Consider the following 25475-nt stretch of genomic DNA (forward strand, 5'->3'; position numbering starts at 1 on the left):
AGCAGTGTACTTCGTCGATCTGCCTGTTCTGCTCCCCACTCTGTCTCTGGTGAATCCTCTCACCCTCCGCATCTCTGGCCTGTACCCCAATTCTGTATGAATAAATAAATCTTAAAAAAAAAAATGAAGAGTCTTCAATGTAAATATGTATTGGTTCAAGATAGGGAAATGCAGTGGGCCTTCAAAGAGAGTCTTGAACATGAGGAAGAAAGACTGAGCATGAGATCTGAGTTCTTCATTAACTCTGACCATGGAAAATCATTTATTTATTTTTACTTGTAGAAAGAAGAAACTTATAAAACAAACAAACAAAAAAATATTTCTATAAAAAATTAAGATGGGGCATGTACTCAGAATATTTTTCTGAAATAGAGGGGCATGGAGGCCTTTTCTTCCATAAGAACTCGGAGCTTTTAAAACACTTTCATTTAAGGAAGCAGGGATTGACTGAAATAAGTTTCTTTCTATAAGAAATTAACTTGAATAAGCCACACAAGAATTACTTTATAATGGCACTGAATCTGATCAAATTTTAATCTCCACCTTTTCCTGAGGGACATCAAGAGGAAGATTTTTATTAAAACACCCAGTGTATGAGCTCAAGAGGCACAGCTGGCAGGTGGGGCTGTCAGTGGACAAAACTTCCACTTTGCTTGATGTGGGGACGGAGTCGGTGTGGAACCACAGTACTGAGGACTGAATATTCATGTCCATCAAGATTCAAATGTTAAACACTAACCCCCAATGTGATGATATCAAGGGGCAGAGCCTCTAGGAAGTGATTATGTGGAACCAGCACCCTTAGAAATGAGACCTGGGAAAGCTTCCTCACCCCTTTCACCATGTGAAGACATAGCAAGGGGACAGCCACCTATGGTCTAGGAATCAAGCTCTAAACAGATACCTAAGGTGGGAATCTTGATCTTGAACTTCTAGCCTCCAAAATAGGAAGAAAGACAAGTCTGTGGTTTCAGCTACTCAGTCTCTGGCATTTTGTTGTAGAAGCCTGAACAGGAGACACATAGTAAGTCTGACAGTGCCTGACCACACTGCTAGGAATCAAACTTTACCAATATCATTTCCTTTGGAGGAACTCTAGTTTTTACCCTCAGCACCCTCAAAATTTGTAAAAACACTTCATCATCTGTTGCTTACTTTTTTTTGAAGCTATAAATAGCATAGACCTACTTTTTCCTGACTTTATAAACTGAGTGTCCTGTCTGATTTGCAAGGCTTCTTTTAATTGCTCCTTCCACAGTTCCCATTGTTTGAGTAAAATTTAAATTGGCCAGAGAAGCATTTATGCATCTGCCTCACACTGAATGAGCATCAACAGTTTGAATACCACTGTTAGAAGTCAAATGAGACTGATGATGCATATGCACAAAGTTTCCATTTACAAGAAAGATAAATAAATATAATGTTATTAAAAAAAAAATGAAAGAAAGTGTTAGACGTCAGTAGCAAGTTCCAAGGAAAATTTATCTTCCTGGGGAAAGTATGAAGAGTCTCCTGGAAGTCACTTTTGGATTGAGCCTTTAATATATATATATTTCATTTTTTCTGACATCACAGCCTCTGTGAGTACTTTTATACCAGATTTAATGAATGTTTCACAGAATGTTTTGTGTGTGGGAGGAGGAAGAAAGGGAAGTAACCACAAAATTAAAAAAATAAAAACAAAAAAACCCACCAAAGCTCTGGCTAACTTTTAGCATCTGTTCTGCTCCCACATTAATAAAATTCACCTGGGAATTTCAAATAAAAGAACAGAAAACAAGGGGATTGGAGGGTGGGGAAGAGGACATATTGGCAAAGAAAGAGACACAGGGAAGCAAAAAAAAAAAAAAAAAAAAAAAAAGCCACCAGCCACCATGTGCATCTCAAGGACAGACGTTGCCGCCCTTCCCAAAATCAAGAGGACACTCCTTCAGCCAAAAGCCTTGGCTCCCATTTAGCTCCCTAAAAGTCTGGTGGACTGCAGCTCCATGGGGAAGAAAGGAGTAGGAAGCAGGATGAGACAGGACTAGGGGCTTGGCCTAGGGTTTGAAGGACCGAAACATACCGAATGGGAGGGAAGGTAGGTTGGTGTATACAGGGAGAGACAGATGGTGCCAAGCAATGCCTAAGTTTACTATCTTAAAAAGAAAGATTTCTTTGCCATCCCTACCCTAAGTTGGACTTTTTTTTTTTTTTTTGGCGTTTTTTATTAAGACTTTGTTCCTGCTTATGAGAAGCCAGCAAGCTCACTGCTGAGGCATAGGCAGATGTGTACCTGGAAGAAGGCTTGGCCTTTTCTGTCCCAGGCAATTCTGGTGCCATTCTGAGAGCCGGTATGAACAGTATCCTCTATCTGTGCAAAAACCCAGGTAGAAAACTGCCCCACTACTTACAGCCTAGGACTTTCCCTTCAGGGACTTATTTCAGGGTCTGGTGGGCTTCCCAAACAAAATTATAGTGGATAGATAAACTCAGGTATGGGGGTGCAGATCTGGGTTCCCAAACATAAGGCATGCTGATCCTCAGCAAAGTGGGAGTTCAATACCCCTTGGCCCTCCATGCTTACTGGGTGCTGCTGCATTTGCTGAATTCTGAGGTCAGCTGTCAGGATTACCAAGGGTTCTTTCTCCTGGGAGACCCACACCTCCAGGGAAGTTACATGACTTCTCTGGGGCAATTATAAGGAAAAATGCCTGCTGTAGAGGAGACCACCTTGGAAGGAACCCCTGGGAAAGCCCATCTGACCTCTCATGATCCTGGGGTCCATCACGCATCAGGGTCGTGTGCCACCTGATCAGACCAGTTAGAACATGGTGAGGAATTATGTTGCAAGTCATAGCATTCAGGAAGGGTATCTGGTTGGAATGAAGATTGTCTGGATCATTCCTATTGAAACTATAGTTGGAATTAGAACCTCAGGCTTTGAACGTGAAATTTGGTGATTTTGTGTATTAATGAACATTTCCGACATGTTGGTAGAATCATTCTAGCTCAAGATGCCTCCATTTGCTTAGGTGTCCAAAAGAGAGGCATTAGCACCACTGTGCAAAGGTCAGGATAAGCCTCTCTGTTCTGAAGGAAGCACTGTGGTACAGCCACTCATTTCTGATTTGTCTTAGACTCACAAGATGAGGACTGGGAGTCACTGGCCAAGTGTCATTTTTACTCTGCCTGGAGAAAGTAGAAATGAGGTGGAGTTTCCCGATGGGGACATTAATGTAGGGGGATCCACATGCCCCCACACTCCCCTTAACTTGGTAATTGACTGTCTTTTGTCCTGGAGAGCTCCTCCCTTTAAAGAGGACTACTGGAATGCAATGATTGAAGGCCTGAGCTTACAGGCATAAACAAGGACAGACTCTTGTGTTCTCCTTGAACTGCGGCAGACACAGCTGCTGTGGTGGTGACAGTGGCCTGCTGCTTGCTGGGCATGTCTCTTCATGCTGGCTGCCTCTATGCCTTATTCCTCTTTGTTTTCTTCTGTATTGGAAGTAGGTTTTGCAGTGTCAGCATTCTTCAGTGTGCTGCTGCCAGAGGAGAATCTGCATCTCCAAGGCACACAGTACCCCAAGGGTCATCTCAATGCAGTGCTGATTCTGGACCCTCACTTTACAGGAAGTTCAATTAGCTCATCAATTATTGCAATTTTCTACATTAGAACACAGAAGATTCCAAAGATGATCTCTGCCTCTCAAACAGAAGTGAGTTTTTAGGTCAAAACTGGGCTAACAGCAACCAGTTGCACATTTCATCCCTGGGGGCAAGGTCTGGTTTAAGGCTGAGCCAGCTGCTTGGTTGGGCACCCTCCTCCCTTCTCTCCCCCCTCTAGCTCTTAATGTATTTTAACCAATGCAAAGGACAATATAACCAAAGCATATGGGAAATAAACACAGCACACCAAGGTAAATGGTAAATTGGTACAATTTACAGAAAGGTCTTTGAATACTAGATTATAAATTTGAGGAGGTGTTTTTTTTTTTTTTTCTGTAGTGTAAGGAACTACTGAAGATTTCTAAGCAAGGCAGTAATGTGATCATGAGTTGGCTTTATAAAGATTCACTCTCTCATTATTACTTAGAGAAAAAGGAGTCAAGATGTTTTCAGATGCAGGAAAACAACAAATTCCAAACCAAGATGGTTTAAATGATAGAGATTTATTATCTCAAATAACAAGAAGTCCTGTAGCTATAAAAGAGAGATTTGGTTGTTTTTCACAAAGCAATGCTGATATTTGAAACCAGAAGATTGACTCAGGGTGTCAAGAGAGAAAACTAAAAAAATAAAGTAAAACTTGGCAGTAAGGGAAATTTAAAGAATGTCAAGGAGGAAGTCAGGAAACAAAAATAAACAATAATTTGCTTGTTAGCTAATATTTTGCCACTCTGATTTAGCACAAGAGCTTACCTTTATCCTCTATGTGATTATTTTTTAAAAGAAAGTAATTCACAAGCACACTCAGTCTCTCAGGACTAATAGACTCTGATTTCAGAAAATCAATTTAGCCAAGCATAAAACTAAGTAGAAGAGTCCTTTCTCTATGGATAGGACCTCTGATCCATTTCAAAATAATTGCATTTACTGTCACCAACTAGAGTATTCCTCCCTAGTTACCACTTGTCATCTTCCGATAAGTTTCACCCCCAGTGAAATCTGTAAAGAAACTCAGCAACCCACAGACCAGACCCACAGAACACAGGGAAGGTGCTGTTTCGCAGACAGGCTGCAGTTGTGGGTAACCAGGCTTGAGCTCACCAGAAGTTCAGGTATGCATGCCCCAGCCAGGGTTACCCCCTCACCTTGCTGGCAGAGTATTCTCTAAGATCTAATAACTGTGAGATTGTATTTTTCACAGCAGAATAAAGGGATCTGAACTTTAAGTTGAAAAAATGAAGCCTATTTGCCATCTTTCATTTTTGAATTAGCCTAGTTAATGCGCCTCCTCTGTCATTTTTCTGAAGACTCTGGGTATGGGGCAACACCCAGCCAAGGATGGTGGATTTCAGGCATCACTTAGAGTCCTGTCCCATCAGGACTCTAATAGACCAAAACAATCCAGTGATAGGAAACAGGTACTAATGATTCTATAGGGAAACCAAAGGGGGTGATGAACCTTTGCTTAATGATAAGGTAGGTGCAATAGAGAGATATGCTTTTGCCATAGACATTAACAAAACTGAAAAACTGGAAGGTCACATGTAAGTGACTGAAGTGGTATTATTCTCTAACCCCATGTATAAAAATTACAAAGATTTAGATACATGACCCATATTAATAAAATATATAGAAGAAAACACTAGGGATAAGTTCCATGGTGTTAATGGTAAAGATGTTTTTGGGGACTTGAACCCTATGGCAAAGGAAATCAAGGCAAAATAATTTGAATGATCTCAGATAGTTTTTACACAGTAAGAGAAAATATAAGTATGTTAAAATGGTATACTTAATGGCAGAAAATCTTCACACTACACAACTGCATATGCAAATTTTTGCATATCTTATTTGCAACAAGATGGCAAAAAAATGTATACAACTCAACAGTAAAAACAAAAAAGAAAACCAAAACAACCCAATTATAATAATAAATGGATCTCAACAGTTTACCAAAAAGGACATCTGGAAGGCCAATAGGTACATGGAAACAAAATTTATCATCACTTCTAGTAAGGGAGAAGAAGGTTAAAAATACAAAGACATAATCATCTCACTCCTGTGAGAATTACACATATTATAAAGCCCCTCAACAAATGCTAAAGAAAATTTGGAGAAAGAATCCTATATTTCACCATTTTTGAACTTGTGTAGCCTTTTCGGAAAGTGAGCTGAATTTACCTTAAAATCAGAAATATCATAGGACCTAGCAATCCCACCTCTGGGCATTTATTCAAAGCACATGAAAACATCAAATTAAAAAATTCTGTAATCTGCAGTCTACTGCAGCACTATTTACACTAAGTAGGACATGAAACCTAAGTGCCAACAGCCAGAATGTGATCAAGAAGATGCAAAGTAGCCACACTATGGAATACTACTCAGGCATAAGGAAAGACAAAATGATACCATTCACAGTGGAATGGAAGGAGGCTAAGGGAATTAAGCATAGTAAAACAAGTTAGAATGAGCAAGACAAATACTGGACATTTACAGAGCAGACAAGTCAGTAAAGCAAAATTCTCACAAAAACCAGCATTCATAAACGAATTGCTGTTTCTACGGTTAAAAGAGAATAGAGAGGATATAAAGGTTGGTAATAAGAGAAAAAATTAAAATTTCAGTTTTAAAAAGAAAATAGGGGCCCTCCCTGGTGGCACAGTGGGTTAAAGCACTGCACTAAGAAGCTAAAGCCACTTCAGCATGAGTTCGATCCCCACCTGCCCCAAGGGTGACCACATGGCACGGCACCCCTCAGAAGTGTATTTCGTCTATCTGCCTGTTCTGCTTCCCACTCTGTCTCTGGTGAATCCTCTCATCCTCCGCATCTCTGGCCTATACCCCGGTTCTGTATGAATAAATAAATCTTTAAAAAAAATAAATTAATAAAAAGAAAATAGAAAACTATTTAAGTTAAATTCAATAGTGCTATACAGCCTGTAAAATTATACTAGACATTTTCATTTAAAAATCCCAATTGTGGGGCCTCCTTGGTGGTGCAGCCGGTTAAAGCACAGCACTAAGAAGCTAAAGTCACTTTAGCATGAGTTCAAACCCTGCCCGCCCAGGAGGTGATCCATATAGAGTGGCAGACCTCTCCTGACTTGCCCGCTGCTCCCCTCAGCAGTGTACTTTGTCCATCTGCCTGTTCTGCTCCCCACTCTGTCTCTGGTGAATACTCTCACTGTTCCTGCACTCCTGGCCTATACCCCAGTTCTATATGAATAAATAAATCTTAAAAAAAAATCCCAATTGTATAATTTTAATTGATCTCCCCAATAGTATGTCTCTTGAGTAGATTAGACTGAATAAAAGAGTAAGTGAATGCTAAAGATATATATAGTTAACATATACTGTTAGTATGTGTCAATATATTTATGTATGTATATATTAACTCATTAAAATGTTATAAGGCAGGTACTGTTAAATCATCATACCCTTTCTATAGATAAGAAACAAAGGAACAAACTGACATTCATAGAAGGATTGCAATGATTTCAAAAATGAAACAGAATGTAGCCAATGACACTTCAACATCCCCAATTTATACATATTTATTAAATCTTTTTTTCCTTTCTCCTCTGAGCTTCTTCACACACACCAGTTTAAAAGCAGGATAGACTGAACAGCAATCTTCAGGACTGCAGAAGAATGCTGCCATTCATCAAAAAGACATAAAATATTCATGCTCTTCTGGAACAATGTGTCCATGGACATTTGCCTCAGAGAGGAAGCAAGCAAAGTACTCTTCTCATCCCGCCTTCATACCTGGTCATTATTCTAAACATGAAAACCAATGAATTGAGTAATTACTTGTCATCATCTTCTGAACTGAGGACCTAATTTCCAGAATGATTTAGCACCATTTCCTCCAAAGTTCTTGCTAAAAGAGGAAATAATTAGATGTAAAAGGTTTTTGCTTAAAACCTGTCTATCTACTTATCTCAAATGACTGTGTTAATTGAACTTTTCATAAATTTCCTTGCTGCATTTCACTCTAAGGACTCAGTCTTCATCTTGGGAGGCTAGTATGATGCTCAAAACCCTATGAAACACTCAGTCTGGAGTTCCTCAAGATTGGAATACATGAAGGTATACAGTGCTTTTTTTTTTTTTTACTTTATAGACATTCGTTCAAATGTGATTTTTTTTTTTTTTGGCCTAAACAAGTCAATCTACTAGATTCTTGTTTTTGTTTCGAAATTGGTCTAAGAATGGTTCCAATTAGTGTGGTCTAAAGATCAGGTGATAGCTTGTCAATTGCTACCAGTCCATGAAGAAGCAAGCACAGAATTTGGCAAGAAGCATTTAAAAACTGTTAAGCTATCTGACAGAGTAATTTTTTAGTTCTGTTAAATCTGTGTTCTTTATATGGGATTATATTTTGCCTTTCTGTATCAATTTCATTATAATTCACCTTCAAGTAGTTGATTATTTTTTCCTTCTAAGGATAAAAACTTCTTGCTTGTTTGCATATCTTGTAATTTTTTTATTAGGCTGTGGGGAATGTGATTTTTCATTTTTTGAGCCTTACATTTTTTCCTTTGTGTAGCCACAGATTTTGTTCACTGTTGATTTTATTGGACTTTTTACAACAAGATATCATCATTTTATGTTTTTTTTTGATTCCTAATAGTTTTAAGTTGAAATAATGGCTTTTACTTCATTGTGGGTAGAAGCAGGCATCTGAGGACTTGATCTTGAAGTCCCACATTTTGATTTCTAGTAGTTCACTCATAGTAACTTTACTATAATTTATTTAAAAATAATCTGCAATGAAGTTTAAAAAGACCCAATTGAAAAAACAAGCAAATGACTTGCATAGACCTTTCGCCAAAGATACATAAATGCCCATAACACATTAAAATAAAGTCAAAATAATGAGTAGAGAAAAGCAAGTAAAATTACAATAGAGTAGAGAAAAGCAACTACAAACTACAATAAAATTTCATACCCATTAATTTGGCTATTATTTAAAAAATCAGAAGAAAATAAGCTAGTGAGAGAGAAATTAGAACACACTGCTAAGAATATAAAATGGTATAGCTGCTACAGAACTAAAAGCAGCAACTCAACAGATATTGTATATCTGTACATCCATATTCATAGTGTATAATTTACAATTATCAATAAGCAAAAGCAACCCAAGTGTCCATCAACCGATGAATGATAAACAAAATGTGGTATATCCATACAATGGAACAGCATCCAGCCTTAAACAGGAAGAATTACTGAATCTTACAGATATGATTTTAACTAGAATAAGCCAGTCACAGAAGGACAAGTATCCTATGGCTAGATGTACATGAGGTGCCTAAAATAATCAAAAAGTAGACAGGTGGGTGTCAAGAATGGGGTTAGAGGATAAAGAGTTAGTGTTTAATGGGCACAGAGTTTCATTTTCATTTTGGAAAAACTGTGCTTGGGATGAATAGTAGTGATACTACAGAACTACCTGACTATACTTAAACCATTTTAAGTACACTTGAAAATGCTCAAATGATAAATTTTCAGTATGTGTATCTTCCCACACACACACAAAAAGAATACTTAAAAAAAAAAAAAAACTGGATCTTTCCCATAGATAGTTCGAGACTCTCCTATCTTTGGAAGCTGAAAGTAGGAAAAGACCTACTCAGGATGAAAGATGAGAAACAATAGCCTTTCAGGCCATGGAGGGACCACCCAGCTTGGGAACCAGAAGGCCTATGTATGTTAAACTATAGAAGCTGCCATGGTGGTTATTTTTGTATCCTTCTGTTTTCCTACTCAATTAGCAGTGAAGCCCTTAACAATGGTCTGCTGGGGTGCTGGTGGGCTACATAGAGAGGAAAGCAGAATCTGGGGAGGCTGCATTGTCTTGGAAGGGTTCTATTGTTTCTTGCAGTGAGTATGGGGAGAGTCCCAAAGAAGTTTGGAGGTGGCAGCTGCTCTAAGAGGAACTAAAGCAATTAAATCCCTGTGGTCTGAAAATCAGAGGGACAATATCAGTTCAGGGCATATTGTTTAGCATGAGAAATAGAATGCTGTTAAGTAATATGTATAACATGGTCTTGTCCCCACATATAAAGAAAGTCAATATGTATTCTGATGCACATGTGTATAGAAGAAAAATCCCTGGTGTAGTGTATAACCATAATATGAACATTGGTTATATCTGTGTGTCATATCATAGGTGGTTTTAACTTTTTTAAAAGTCATCATTTTCATAATGGGTAGGTAAAACATTTTTTACTAGGGCAAAAGAAAGCAACTTTTATTTAGAAAATAGAAAAGGAATGAGGGGATTCTGTGGCCAAATTTGTTGTGCCTTTAATTTTGTTTTTGTAGTTATTCATTCATGAGTCTTGTTTCACTGATTTTCATTGTGCTTGGATTTTTTTTAATAATATAATAGTTAATTTTTACATCATTTTGTGCATTTTTCTATCTCAGTTGTAATCCCCTTGGGCTTCCTATCACCAAATCACCCATGTGCCATCATCAAAGTCTAGTGCATTTCCTTCCTCCACCCCCAATTGTTTTTGATCCCATTCCCCACTCCACCCCCACAAAATGTCTCTGGTATATAACTGTTCATTATTATTATTATTATTATTATTATTATTATTTCACCTCATCCGTTATGCTCCTGCTATGAGTGAAACCATTTGGTATTTTTCCTTTTCTTTCTGGCTTATTTCACTAAGCATGATCTTTTCCATCTCTATCCATGTTGCTGCAAAAGGCATGTGTTTATTTTTCTTGGTTGCTGAGTAATATTCCATGTGTGCATGTACCACATCTTTTCAATCCAGTCATCTACTTTTGGGCATTTGGGCTGTTTCCATGTCTTTCCAATTGTGAATAAAGCGGCAATAAAAATGAGAGTGTAGGTATCTTTTTGAATCAGTGTTTTTGTGTCTTTTGGGTAGATACCTAGGAGTGGGATTGCTGAGTCAGATGGAAGGTCCACATTTAGTGCTTGGATTTTTAACATGCAAGATCTGACTAGACATTTACAGACCAGAAAGTAACCATCTTGACCACTTTATGGGTTGGAAATGCACTTCATTCATTTAAGTCAAATAAGATTAATATAATTGAGGTCACTGGAGTTTGTCATTTATAAATCCTTAAATCCAACTCTAATCTCATTCATTAGTGCCTCAAATGAAAGGGTTAATTGGTAAGTATAACATTTCCTACCTGTCCAGATGTCAATGCTAAAATATCAAATATTATTATTGTTTCCTTTGTATCTTAAAAGAGGAGCTGATCTATCCAGCATTCTAAGAGTTACAGATTTATTAGTTCTGAAGAGGTGATCCCTGGAGTAACTCATTATCACTGGTATAAGCACAGAATGTTCTGTGACAGGAGAATGTCTAAGATGAGGCAACCCAATTAATCAAGATGGGGCATGCATGTGGTGTCTATGCAATCTGAACAGACACTGTCGATTCCTGAATTGTCAACATGCAGACTTGCGACTGAGGCAATGCCCCAGAAGGGAACAGGTGGGCCACTGAGAAAGGATCCTGCTCGCTAGTTGCCACATCAGATTCATAGGGGTTGTTTTACCTCAGCTCTGACCAGATGCCAAGGACAACCCTGTTGTTTTATGATTCTCCTGCAAAAACCTTTCACCACTTTAAAAAGGAAACAAATGATTTAACTTGAGCCTCAATCTCTTATTTTTTTTTTTTCTTTTTTGAATTCTGACAAAGGTGCTAAAGAAAAGTGAACAGTCTTGGAAAAAAGCAGCTTCCAAATGTGTTATCTCAACGTTTGGAATCCTCTGCAGTCATTAAAAATGATGTTGGAAATGTCTTTAAAGACATGGGGACATGTTGACTTCATACTGTTATTGTGAAAAGAGCAGCTTACAGATGTAACCCTATGAACACAGGGATGATTCCAAATTTGTAAATTAAAAATACGGAGAGTGTTTCCATCTAATATAAAAGGCATGAAAAAACAAAAGACCTAGGGACAATCTTCAATGGGGAAAGTAAGGTGTGTTTTTTCCACCTTTGATTCTTTTTCTATATATCTTACAATTTTTCTGGAGTAGAAATGTAATGCTTTCTAAAATATGGAAGACTCCCCAAAATGTAATTTTAGGGTTATTCTCTAAATAATGATAAATATATATACATATATAGTTGCTGCATCTTCAATTTAACAACATATATTTTCCTAAAATCCTCTCCATCTTGCCATGTAAGAATGAGATTTAAATAGAAACCATGCTACCTTTTGCTCAAACAAAAATCTTACATGTACCTTGTTTTTAATCACAAAATCAGAAGCCTACTCAGAAGGAGGACAAGACACTGTCCAATCAGTTGTGCTTTTTTTTTTCTCAAAGCCCTACAGGAAGATTTAATAAAGAGACTGCCTTGGGTCATGGGGTCACTTCCTTTGGGATTGCTTTTCCTTCTCCTTGCCCTGACACCAGGAAGGAAAAAAATAACAATTGGCATTCACACAGTGTTCAGAACTCTGAAAGTATTTTCACACATAACAAGAAGAATGCAAGGAGAAACTCCAGAACAATCTGATGCCCTGCTGACAAATATATCCCCCATCCAAGTACATTCTAACTGGAAAAAAAAGAGTCAACAAAGGAATCCCAGCAACACAGGTTAGAGAAACTGTCATAGAGCTGAAGTTGTGTCAGGCACTGTTCAAATCACTCCCCATCTATCCTAGCATGTAATCCTCATGAGAACTTGGGAGGAAAGTGTTCGCTGTAACACTAGTCAACAAACTGTAGCCTGTGGGCCAGATCCAGCCTATAGCTTGTTTTGCAAATAAAGTTTCACTGGAACACAGCCTCACCCATTTGTTTATGGGATTTCTATGGCTGCTTTCCTGGTACAATTGCAGACTTCAGTAGTTGCAACAGAGACTGTTTTTCCTGCAAAGCCTAAATTTTTATTACTTGTTATTTTATAGAAAAAGTGTTCTAGCCCTTCATCTAGTAATTCCTGTAAGGAAAGTGAGACTCAGAAAGTTCAGTAATATCTCAATATTATCCAGCTATACTTACTAGAAGGGCCAAGGTTAAAAATTTGTCTTTCTTACTTTAAAAGCCACATTCTTTTGACTTCTCCAATCAGACTAAGCCCACAACTTCTGCCTAAGTAGAGTATATGTAACGTATAGCATGTCACAAGGTAGGGATGATGAGACATGAAAACCAGTGTTACCATTTTTTTTAAAAAGATTTATTTATTTATGCATACAGAACTGGGGTACACCAGAGGTGATGTGAGGATTCACCAGAGACAGAGTGGGGAGGAGATTGACAAACTACACTTCCTAAGGGAGCAGCGGGTGAAACAGGAGAGGTCTGTCATAGCATGTGGGTCATCTTCTGGCCCAGAATCAAACTTGTGCTGAAGCTGCTAAGGCTAGCTTCTTAGTGCTGTGCTTTAACCTACCACACCACCAGGGAGGGCCCTGAGTTATTATCTTTAAAACACAGTGAAACAAAGAACTACAATTATCCTCTGTAAAATTATTTTTCCTTCAATTTCTAATTTAACTCTACAGAAAAATAAAAAATGAGAGATAGTTTAAAAAAAGAAAAATGAAATTTCACATGCAAAATTGGCATTGGGTTTCATCGTATAGTTTTCACACTAAAACAAACCCTCCATTATCTGATATACTCTTTTAGTGTCATAAGGTTCCCCTGAATGAACTTGCTAATTTCTTCTCAGGCTAGATAGAGAGGAATAGGACAATGTGTTTGATTTAAAAATTCTAACCTATCCTTTATGTTTAGCTTGGCTTTTGTTTGCAATGTCAGCTTCTCTTCCAAAGCCACTATAGTCTAACTTCTTAGCCAATCAACAAAGCTGAGGCAGGGGGCTTTGCAGAGACTTTTGGCAGGTAGCTTGTGGAAGAAATTGCTAATTTTCATCTGCTCACACATCTTCACCCACAGGCAACACTAATGCCTGAAGCATGAAAGCAGGAGCCAGAGCAGGGTGGTACGCTGCTTCAATTCATGGCAGGGTGTGGGTATGGAGGGGCAGAGCAGCATAGGGAGGAAGGCAGCCTCTCCTCAAGCCCCAGTCTTTCCTAGACTGTCAGTTTAAGCAAGGCTTGCAGAGGGAGAATAAACTGGAAGACAATCAAATTTTTTCTCTTGACAGAAGTTAGTTTCCAGGGTTTTTTGTTTTGTTTTGTTTTGTTTTAAATGTGATAGCTTATATCTCAATCCCCTTGCCTTTTATTCAGGACAGAATGAAAAGATGACATTAAATCTAACAAGGTGGCCATCATTCAAGGCAAATGTAGGAATCAGAGAAACAGCATTCATTCTACAAATCAAATCTGAAAACATTACACTACTCTGCAGCTTTCAGGCAACAAATTTGTTATCTTCACATGGTAATTTTTACCTACCTTTTCCCCTGCAGGTGAAGGATGATGATCAAATTCCAACCAACAGCTTAACTCAGTGGAATTGCTATTAATTATTTAGCAGTGACTGACTACAGTGTAGCATGGGGATTTCCATTCCCTACACAATCCAGTTGCTTCTTGCAGGAAGAACTGGGTTGGCATCTCCATCCTCCACTGGCCTCCAGTGGCGGGGACCACTCCTTCTGACCTCAGCTCATATTGTGAGAGCCAAGTGCACTGGTCCTAGCAGGATGCACTGTGAGTCAGCTGGGTCACACCATGTAATCCTGGGTCAGGATGACCCTTAGCACAAAACAACTACCAAATTGGTTTTAATTTCTGGACAGGACATTCCTTCCCTACAAAGACCAATGCAGAGTGGGAACAGTTAATTTAGACTTTTCCCTGTGTTGCTGTACCTCTGCACAGCTTACCAAGAGGTTTGTGACATCAAAGGGGAACATTGCAGCCACCCAATGCATTGGCCCCAGGGACTCTGGTCACCCCAGGGACTCTGGATTTGTTCTCCCTGTCTGCCTCTGCCTGTCTTCCATTTCTCCAGGGTGCATACTTAGGAGCTGAGGGCACCAGAGCCATTGCCACTTTCCAGTCCCTTTTCTGACAGTTTGTTCTTTTCTCACCCACATAGTGAGTGTCTGTTGTCTCCACAGAGAACTCACCACATACTAGACACACCTAGGTATTATTGATTCACTCATCACTGTACTTATCTTTACAGCCAGAGCACTCAGTATAGTATCTGGCACTGCGAAACATTTAAGAAGCCTTTGTTTACACTAATCAGAAAATGTCGATGTCAGTTACTTTATGAAAATAAATAGTAATTTATGGTAATTATTAAAATTAAACTACAAGAATTAAAATTAAATATTAATTGAAATAATGCCCAAAGAATAAGTAAGCCACACACATGCAAAGTTATTAGAGAAAAGGAAAACTTCAAGGAAAAAAGGGATGTCAGAAGAAATAAAGTTTTGCTAATAGATACAGGTAGAATCTCTTTTCGGAAGAAGCCAAGTCAATGGGACACAAAGTCCTTCATTGTCCATAGTAACCAGAGCAAAAATACACAGTTAACAAATAGTAGGGTGAATAGCCAATTTTATATCTAATTAAGAGCAGGGTAAAACCGTGGGGCAATTGATGGAGATTGAGACTGAAGAAGTGAGCATTGTCTTGCCAGCATTATCCCTGAATTGTGGGTTCAGACTATCTGACTTCTGCAAATTGATAAATAGGAACTAGATGCAGACAATATTCATCATTCTACCAGATGGTTTCTTAAATGCCCAACTCGTAGAATATATATAGTACAGATATTGTATGTAGTAGGATTCACCTAAAACTTGCTTTCTGAAAAATGTCTTCTACAGTTAAATTAGAAAATAATTTACCAAAAGTTATGCTTACCTATGTACTAACACGAACTATATGACCTAAAAATTCAGGAGAGAAACTGTTAGACAAATATAGTATTAATCATGCATAAGAATATTCACTATTATGTTTGTAGTAGAATACATAAACAAAGATTTTAAAAGTGTTTTCTATCTAAAAGCTTTGCTAATTATTGAGTTATTATAATAAAGGAGTGAAAACCAAGGCACTAAGGAATCAATTAATTTGCCAAAGTTACCCAAGAAGAAAATGCCTCTTTGTATTTCCCTCATTTGTCCAACTAACAGCAATACTTAAAGTTGTTTGTACTTGAAGGAGGAGGAAAAATCCAGGATAAATGCTTTACTAGAAACATAATATTTTTTTAAAAAATCCAAACTTTAGTTAGTGATTCTTTTGAGTAGAACTTCTTTTGTCATTTGTTCTGAACTATGCAGATAAACAATGGTGACTTCTCAAGTTTTGAAAATATTTAGAAACTGGTTCCTACCCAAACCCCCTTTACTGTGCCCTTTACAGAAAGCCAAGACTCCAATAAAATAATATCCACGAGACTTAAAAAAGTAAAAGATATCAAAGGAAAAGCTTGAAGTTCCAGCATGTTTCATATTTGAATAAGTGAGAAAAGATCCCATCCAATGAAATTGCCTTTGAAGTAATTTTGAAGAACTCCATACCCACATTAATCAGTTTAACACAGTGGTTAGCAGAGAAACACTGCTGCAAAGAAATGTAAGTGGAATTTCTCCTCAGCCAAGAAGGAAAAGAGATGGGTCACAGTGGCAAAGTCCTCTTGTTCAGGGTCCTGAGCCAAACCAGAGCCTTCTGTGAGGGTTACAACGTGACGCATTAGGTGCAGGCAGCCGACTGTCGTGGACCCCACAGTACTGTGAGGTCGGAAGGGAAAGCCCTTAGGGCTTGTCTTTGGCATGCTCAGTGGCAAGGAGGATCTAGCTCATTTTGTTTCTTCCTGTGAATCCCCAAGGAAAATGTCACGACTCTGTGAAAAGTCAATTTTCCTTTAATGTTTGCAAAAAAGGCAGAGATTCAACCATCTTGTCCAAGGAGCCAGCAGTAGCAGAATTGAATAGATAGAGTGTAAAGTGATCTCCTTACCACAGAACCAGGAAGGAGGGAGATTAAAACAATGTGGTGGAAGTAAGACAACAGTGAACAATTTGAAGCCTATACACTTTAAATCAGAGTTCAGAGAGTACTACTACCATACTGTCAGCTGGAAGTCAGACACTAAAAAGAGTTAGAGATTGAAAATAGAATGAGGTTTCCCTCAATGTCCTTTTGAATATAGCTATACTTGACACACACTAAACCTTGCATAAAATATACAGTTTGGTAAGTTTTGAAATGAAACCATCACCTCATCAAAATAATGAGTTTCCATCAAAGCCAAAAGTTTATCCATGTTTCTTTGTAACCCCTCCCTCCTAATACTTCCCACTTCCATCCCCAAGCAACCACTGATCTGTTGTATATATTAGATTTCATTTTCCAGAATTTTATATACATGACACCAGATGGTCTTATCTTCCTTCTTTCATCCAGCATAATTATTTTGAGTTCAAGTTCTTGAAAACTGACCCAACCTGAACTTAACTGAATGTAAAAGTGCACCTGGATAAAGTGAGCCAAAAGAAAGCCAATATATCCAACCCTCTGATCTAGCACAAATGAATTCTTTCCCCAACGCAGCTTAATTATTGATTTGTTGTTCCCAGGCCTTTAGACCCCAGGGAAAGCAAATTCAGCTTGATTCAAGTAACTCTGCTGGGGCCTGAATCATACTTATTCTCAAAACATATAAGGTCTCAAGTTCTTTGCAGGGATCTTGCCATATGCATCTCTGTTAGGACATGTGAACTTAATCAGTTAGCATTCATATAGGGAAATAAACCTGGTACAAATCTCTGACTCCTGGCAATCAGGAGTCAGAGATTTGGGTTCAAGGTTTGTGAGGCTTTTAAAAAACCACAAACAAAGACAGAGGGGGCAGACACTAATCATTGGCAAAGAACACTGGGCTTAGTCAGAAAGCAAAGGGATGAGAGAGAACGACAGTCAGAAGGGTGAAGGCAATTTGAAGGCTCATGTTCAGTGAGAACCCAGACAACTGGGTCTCAAGTAAGAGAGACAGGAGCTGCAATTTTGACTTCACTGCTTCCTGGTTATTTAAAATGATGTTCTTTGCTTCCCTTGCTTTTGTTTCCTAGTTGATAAATTGGGATTATAATAATGGCTGCCATATAAGCTTTTGTGAGGCATACACAATACCAAATAAATGTGCAAGCCCATTATTAATATGCAGGGATATGAAAGTATAATCTGATAACATTATGACTGGGATGATTTGACATTCAACATTTATTTGTTGCTGGTAACACTGTTTTGAATGTTTAGAGTTAATTACTGAACAAAATAGAAGAAATGTCTGCTTTCAAGGCATTTACATGGGCTACATTTTCCTCTGTTGAGGCTGGCAGACAAGGAACACAAAGAGCAAAAAAAAAAAAAAATTGTGTTCTATGCTTCAAAGTGATAACTATTGGGAAGAAATCAAGCAAAATGATAAGGGGGTTGGGAGTGACAGACTCAAGTTACCATAGTAAATGAATGAATGCCCTCCTTGAGAGGGCAACACTTGATAAAAAGCGGTGACATGAGAGACCAAGGACATCAGTGATGAGGGAAGAGCATCCTTGGAAGAGGGAAGAGTATCCTGAGGCGCTCGGCAGTAAGCAGCATTCCCGAGTAGTTAAAGAACAAGGAGTTTGGTGGGGAAGAGAAAGGTCTGGAAGAAATGAGTTGTGATCAGATAACTAGAGCTTGTGTGGGCCCTGGGCAATGCCCAGGCCTTCTGAGGGCAATGGGAAACTACTGGGGAATCTGGCAAAGAGAGACAACATCATCTAGTTTAGGTGTGAGAGGCTCCTGGCTGAGAACAGACTTTGGAGCAACCAGGGTGTCGGTAGAGAAGCTACTACTTAATCAGGGTGGATGACATTTGGTCAGTTCCAGGCTAGTGACATTGATGAGAAGTATTCTAAAGGTGGAAGCATCAGGAGTTTTAGAACTGGATGTAGGGAATTGAGAGAATGTGAGAATCAAGACATTCAAGCTTTAGAGTCATAGGAAGACTGGACTTAGCATTAATGAAACAAACACATGCTTCAGGGCCAGATAAGGACTTTACCGTGGGGTACATTACATTTAAAATGTCTGTTAGTCATGTCTATTCATGCACAGATGAGATAGTGTATGTAATCTGAACAGATTCTTAATCTGTTCCTATGTAAAGCTGCAGCAGATGGGACAGGTTGTTGAGATAAAATTGGACTCCAGGAATTCTCCTTCAGACAAGAAAAACCTGAGGCCAGTGCTTTCATTCTGTTGCCTATCAATGATCTGTTTCCTGTCACAGTTCACAATTGAAAGCATATGAGTTCACCTGACTGCCAGATATCCTCTCCAATTTGCCTTAGTGTTTCACTTCATTCAAAATGTTCATTCTGATCAATATTCCTAATATGTAAGATGCAAGCGTAAAATGTGACTGGGTCATGGTGGATACCTTGGACCACTAGACAGCTCATCCCCAAGTCTCCACTACAAACACCATCCCAAGACTGCCTTCTCCCTGGGCTGAGCCAGGTCAGGCAGCCATTTTCTTTTTCTAGCCACTCCCTGCCTGAAGCACCTACGTATGCGTGCTGTGTCTATCATGGGCAGGGTGAGTTTCTCCCTTCCAACTGGCACCATCATGGTGGGAAGTCCACCATGAGCAATACCTGTGGGAGAGCTTCAGGTGCAAGAAGGATGCCCTGTAGGGCACAGTAAACGAGGCAAATCCACAGTAGTTCTGCCAGCTATGCAAGTTATCTGAAAAAGTAACCAATAATCTGGAGTTTCCAGCTACCACTGAGGACCTTCAGTTGGGCAAGGGAGAGAACAAGTAGGACATTCACAGCATTTTCCTACAGCCATGCTAAAAGCAAGACACCACTTCGCCTTGTTCTGTGGGAGCGGCAGCTGTGTGTCGCTGTCATTCTACATTGAGAATTGAAGATACAATTCTGTTCCTGTCTTAATGTCCTTTCCCTGTCAACCATGTGTCTGGATAGCAGAAACTATGCTCTAGGGCATCACCAGAGTACTATGATGCTTTATTTCCCCTTTTCTGCACATTTGTTTAAAGACACAGGTCACCTTGAAAGTCAACTTCTGATTCATCTTTTGTTTATCCATCAAAACATTTTATACATGTTTGTACAATGTTTGAACCAAAGGAAAGTGATTAAAGAAGTTTACCCTGAGATTTAAAAGAAATGAGGAAATATAATTCTCAGTTTAAAAATCAGTGTTCTTTGAGATCTATTTAAGGTTGGGGGAAAACACTGAGACTCTGCCTCAGTGCCTTCATACTTAAAGGGATATCTCAGGCTCTATATTTTGACTGCCAAATCCGACATTCATGTCCATCTGGACATTTTTAAAAGGATCCTTGAGCCAGTCAGAATTGGCAGTTGGCTGTATAATCACACCTGCATATGGCACAGGAGTTTTTTAATGGGCAACAGTTAGAGCATGAAAGTACTGCAGGATACGCCTTCACGGAGAACCCACGCTTAGACATGTTTGCACGTGCGAGTAATTATATTTTAAATCTCTCTGTGCACAGGCTTTGTTCTTTATTTCCTACAAATCAAATTAGTTGGGAACTTAGTTCATTTTGAAATTATTTGGAAAATGTTTTGGTATTCTAAAATTTCCTTTGTACCAATGTTCTGCAAAGTTAAAAGGCAAGCCACAAACCTCCACAACCAGTAAAAGAAAAATGTGTAAAACCAACAACAAATTAAATATGATAAACACCCACACAATAGGAGTGTGTAAGTCAAGGTTGTCTCTAAAGTACATTAACTTCTCTGGGGCAATAAGCCCCGACACACTGTCCTGCAGACAATCATTAATATTTATGTCTTCAAGGGAGAATTCTGGCTTTAGAAAGACCACATTTGTCTCAGTCCAATTTAGATTGCCAAAGCTCTCTGGGTACCTCTTCTGTAAATAAACTCAAGTTCAGCTTCACAGAGGAACAGCACCATGTGAAAGTCAAGGTCCTATATGACTGTGGCTATGCTATGAGATGCTTTTCAAAGGAAAACTAAAGATAATGGGGAGGCAGCCTCCTTACTTGGGAGAACCCAAGTGAGAAATTGTCCTCAACCACATAACCTGCCAAATTTGCCAATAAACGAGCCCAGCTTGGGGGACACCATGAGATAACCTACAAAAAAGCACTTGGAGCAATCTTATTAAGGATGATCCACAGACTTTGGTTACTGTTTCCTTAAAATCTAAGAGTCACTGTGTAAACTTTCTATATAGAATGGCTACTCATCACTCTACAAGAGGTTTCATCTAAAAATATTTGGGGAAATCCTCTAATAACTTCTAAACACCAACATGGAAAGGGACATTCAAAAAAGATGAAAAACTAAATTTTGAAATAAAACATAGGATGGGGTGCCTCATTGAAACTCTGAACTTATACACAGGGGATCTGTGGTGACTTTCACTTGCTGGGACTTCCCTCTTCCTCAGGGTCTCTATCATTTCCCATCTCATGCTTTTTATCTTCCAACTCACCCCCTTGCTAGCCCATCAGTTTCTGACTCCAAAAGTCATTATCACTCTTTGCACACAGAAAATACTATTGAAAAACCAGAGAAGTTTAATGCCAAAGAAGGGTCATAACAAATGTCATTTGAAAATAAAATCATATTTTTACTCAGTTTGGTTCTCTCTTTTGGTAGACACAAAGCATATAAGTGAATGTGTAGGATAAAACTCATGCTTGGTTCTGACTTCTGAAACAAGAGGGGAAAATATTGTCTTAAACTTCTTAGTCAGGCAGTGAAGGACTAATACTTGCCTTTCCAAATGGGATGGGATTTAAGATTGGGTTGGGGCAAGTGTCAGTACACAATATCCAAATCATTGCAAACACTAGAGTACTTCTGTCTGGGAGAGCTGTGCGCTGGTGGGAAGGGTGGAGAAAACATTAAGTAAAAGAGCTGTTCTTAACTAAGATCATAAGTTTGGACCACACGGTTGTTTTCTTATGACTAATTTTTTTTCTGATGACAAAATTTAATTCTTAAATGGAAAGCTATGGGTTCACATTGTACCAACCATGGATAGATTCTGCCACTTCATCAACAATTAATGATTGACAAGGACATCGATTGATGTTTTACATATAGATCGGTCAGGTTTCAGTAGCAGATAATAAAACACTATAGCTGTTTTAAGAGTTTAAAAGCAATTAAATTCTTACAAAATAATGAAAAGGGCTCTAAGCTGACTTTTTGCATGGGTGACTTATAGAACAACACTGTGGAACCAGCTTACCTCCAGAACTGCTGTTTCCAACATTTCAGACATAAGATAGTTGGAAAAAAGAGTATTTTGCTTCCAGTCTCTACTATAATGCAAAGTGGTAGTTTGAAAATTTTGCTGCATGTTAAAACTACCTGGGGCGACTTTAGAATTCACATACCTCAGTTACAACTCAGAACAAGACACTTTACATCCTTGGGACTTCCTTATGTTAAAAAAACAAACAACAAACAACAAAACATGATAATGGTTTCAAAGTACAGTCACTGTTGAACCAAAGATGCAAAGTATGCCTTCTTAAATTTCATAGTACACATGAACAATCTGGATTATAGTACAAATACAGATACTGTTTCACTTGACTTGAGTTAGGGTGCAAGATCCTGAGGTGATGCTGGTTCAGATGACACTTTGGGCAGTAGAGATGTTCTACAGTGGTTCTCAAAGTTTAGTGTGCCTCAGAATCACTTAGAAAGTTTGCTAAGGTCCTCCCTCAGAACTTATTAGGTCTGGGGTGGGACCTGAAAATCTGACTTTCCACCAAGTTCTTAAATTATGCTGAAGCTGCTATTATGGAGACCACAGAATCACTGATACAAAACATGCTACAAAGGAGCTGGATGGAGTTGTGCAAGCCAATCACTACATCTGCAGCAGATGGCCACCATGTGTAATTTCTAATGAATTCAAAGAGTTTCTATTCCATGTGTATCCAACAGAAAGAGAGACTCAAAAAATAAAGTAAGATGTAATTACTTACACTACACTTTATCTTCCTTTCATACATGAAATCACTGCTCAATGAAGCTAGGTCCACCCCATGGGAATATAAAAAGCTAGATGGAAGAAGCAAAGGAAAGGAAAGAGCGAATATTAGTTTCCTATATCCACATTTTCTCTTTAGAAAATCAAGGGAAAAATCTGAATATTGACTGGATGGCAGAAGTAAACAATATACAGCCAATGTACTTCACATGGCTGAATTAACAGACTGCTAATTCAATGGGCACATATAAACTGTTGGGGATTATGCCTTCTGGGAAGGGGGTGGGAATCTCCCAAATACATCTTCAGCCACAAGTTATTAAAGTTTTATCATAAGCTAAGAAACAATAGACATAAGGCAATATGATCTTCATATAAAGTATTTCATTGTAATTTACCATATCAGACAGTTTCACTCAAAATCATGGTTTGGATTATTAGTTAGAATACTTCCTGTCTCTACATATTTATTTATTTTACTCCATTTTCACAAGGTACTGGATTCTCAAAATGGAGGTCCAATTTTTCACTCATGGTTACTGTATAAACCAAGTGAACTTGAGAATATCATCATGAGCTGAAGCTCCATGGCCTCCATGTATGAGAATCTAGGCAGGTAAGCATCTGGACTTCAGCAAAATCAAACAGTCTCCAGTGACAGGATAAAAGAACCCCATCAGAAGAAAGTCAGACTGTAGTTTCTGACTTGTATCTCAAGTATTTTTTTTTTTTAAGATTTATTTGTGCATATAGAACTGGGGTACAGGCCAGAGGCTCAGGGGCGGCGAGGGGCTTCACCAGAGACAGAGTGGGGAACAAAACAGGCAGATAGACGAAGTACACTGCTGAGGGGAGCCAGGAGAGGTGTGCCGCGCCATGTGGGTCACCTCCAGGGCGGGAATCGAATTCATGTGGAAGCGGCTTCAGATTCTTAGTGCTGTGCTTTAACCCACTGTGCCACCCGGGAGGGCCGTATCTCAGGTTTTAATTGAAAATGACCACAATGCCTTCCCCAAATTCAAAGTTTTCTAGTTTTCTGACATTAGTCAAAAGTCTACAAAACTAATCCCGGTTTTATTCCGAGCCTGTGGAAATGCAGAGACATGTAAGACAGAGTTGTTTTTACTCCTGCACTTTCAAATACCGAACAAGAGGGTTTTATTTTTCTTCATAGCAACCAATTCTGTAGTTATCCAGACCAAGTGGATGTTCAATAATTATATTCAATTCTGATACTAGCTAGTCAGAATTAATGTAGACCCTATAAATTAAGGCTTCAGGTCTGCAAGGCTGACCACTACTACCCCTCAGGTGCTGGCCACAAGTCCCAGGACTTTTAGACTTATGATCAAATGCCTGTGAACTGGAATTTCCCATGATCCTTCAACTCAGGTTCAACAATTTTCTAGACTAACTCACAAAAGTCAGAAATACACTTTGTCTACATTTATCAGCATATTATAATAAAGACTAAACTCAGGAACTGTGGAACTTATGGGATGCACAGGTCAAGGCATAGAGGGGTACAGAGCTCCATGCCCTCTTAAAGTACCCCACCCTTTAGCACATCTGTGTGTTATCAATAGAACATTGGTAACCTCTAAATCCCATTCTTCAGGGATATTTAAGCAGATTTCATGATATAACTATGATTAAATTATTGATTACTGGTGATTAACTCAGTTTCTAGCTCTTCTCTCATCCCTGTAGATGAGCATATGGCTGAAATTGTCAAGCCACAACTGAAATTATTTATTGGTCCATCAAGAGGTGTCTCTTAAGAGCAAAAAACAATTATCCACCCTTATTATTCAGGGGTTTATGAGCTCTATATTGGAAACATATAGGCCAAATATCTTTCCATTAGGCTAACCAGTCTACAGCCTTTGACAGTATTCTAACCACATTGTGGTAGTAGGGTGTAGACATAACAATATAATTACCAATAGTGCTACGCATCATCGTATTATTATAGACTGAAAGTGTTACAGACATTCAGAAAAGGGAGAACTCAATCACCAAGGACTAGAATAGCTTGAACCAAGTCTACCTGGAAGATGAGTATGGGCCTATTGCATTTATTTTGTGCTAGTTTAGTCAGAGACACAAAAAGACAAAACTTCTGAAGCTCCCTTCTTCAGATGTGAGAGATAAAGTCAGAAAAAGTAAAGTGATGGAATGAGATGTCTGGATTCTATTTTTCCCATTCCCATTCTGCGCCCCAACCTTGGGTAAGGGGGATGGTGACTGGAAGGGAGAAAAAACAAAGATTAGAAACATGAAGAGGTTACTCGCCTGTCTTTCTAGTCATGGCTAAGAATAGCCCCTTAGAGGAACCCTAGCCTATGATATGGTACCAACAAAATGCAACAAAGAAGTGATTATTTTGGAGAAGGAACAGGAAGAAAGGTGATGTGAAAACATTTCAGTCCACTACACCTTGCAAGGGGTACACAGAAGCTCAACAAGTCCTGTATGATCCATGAGGAGAAAGAATTTTTGAGAGAAGCTATTGAGGGGCCTAGGCTCAAGGGGAGACAGAAGATGCCCTTGTGGTAGGAAATTCAAGATGGCAGCAAGTGGATAGGATCTAAAGTATATCCTAAAGCCAGACACATTCTCAGTAGAAATACAACCAGTCTGTCTAATCCTGCTGCAGAGGTCAGTAAAAACCCAAATGTCACACTAAATATTTAGCTAGGTCAGATAATTTCACAAGTTCTGAAGAAAATACAGGTATGTTCTATGAGTCTGAAAAAAAAATGATATAGTTGGATATATTGACATGGGTTGCTTCATAAAAAGAAAAAAAGATTGAAGAG

The sequence above is a fragment of the Condylura cristata genome, unplaced genomic scaffold (genome assembly GCF_000260355.1).
Source record: "Condylura cristata isolate star-nosed mole 26May11 unplaced genomic scaffold, ConCri1.0 scaffold00007, whole genome shotgun sequence".
Lineage (NCBI taxonomy): Eukaryota > Metazoa > Chordata > Mammalia > Eulipotyphla > Talpidae > Condylura > Condylura cristata.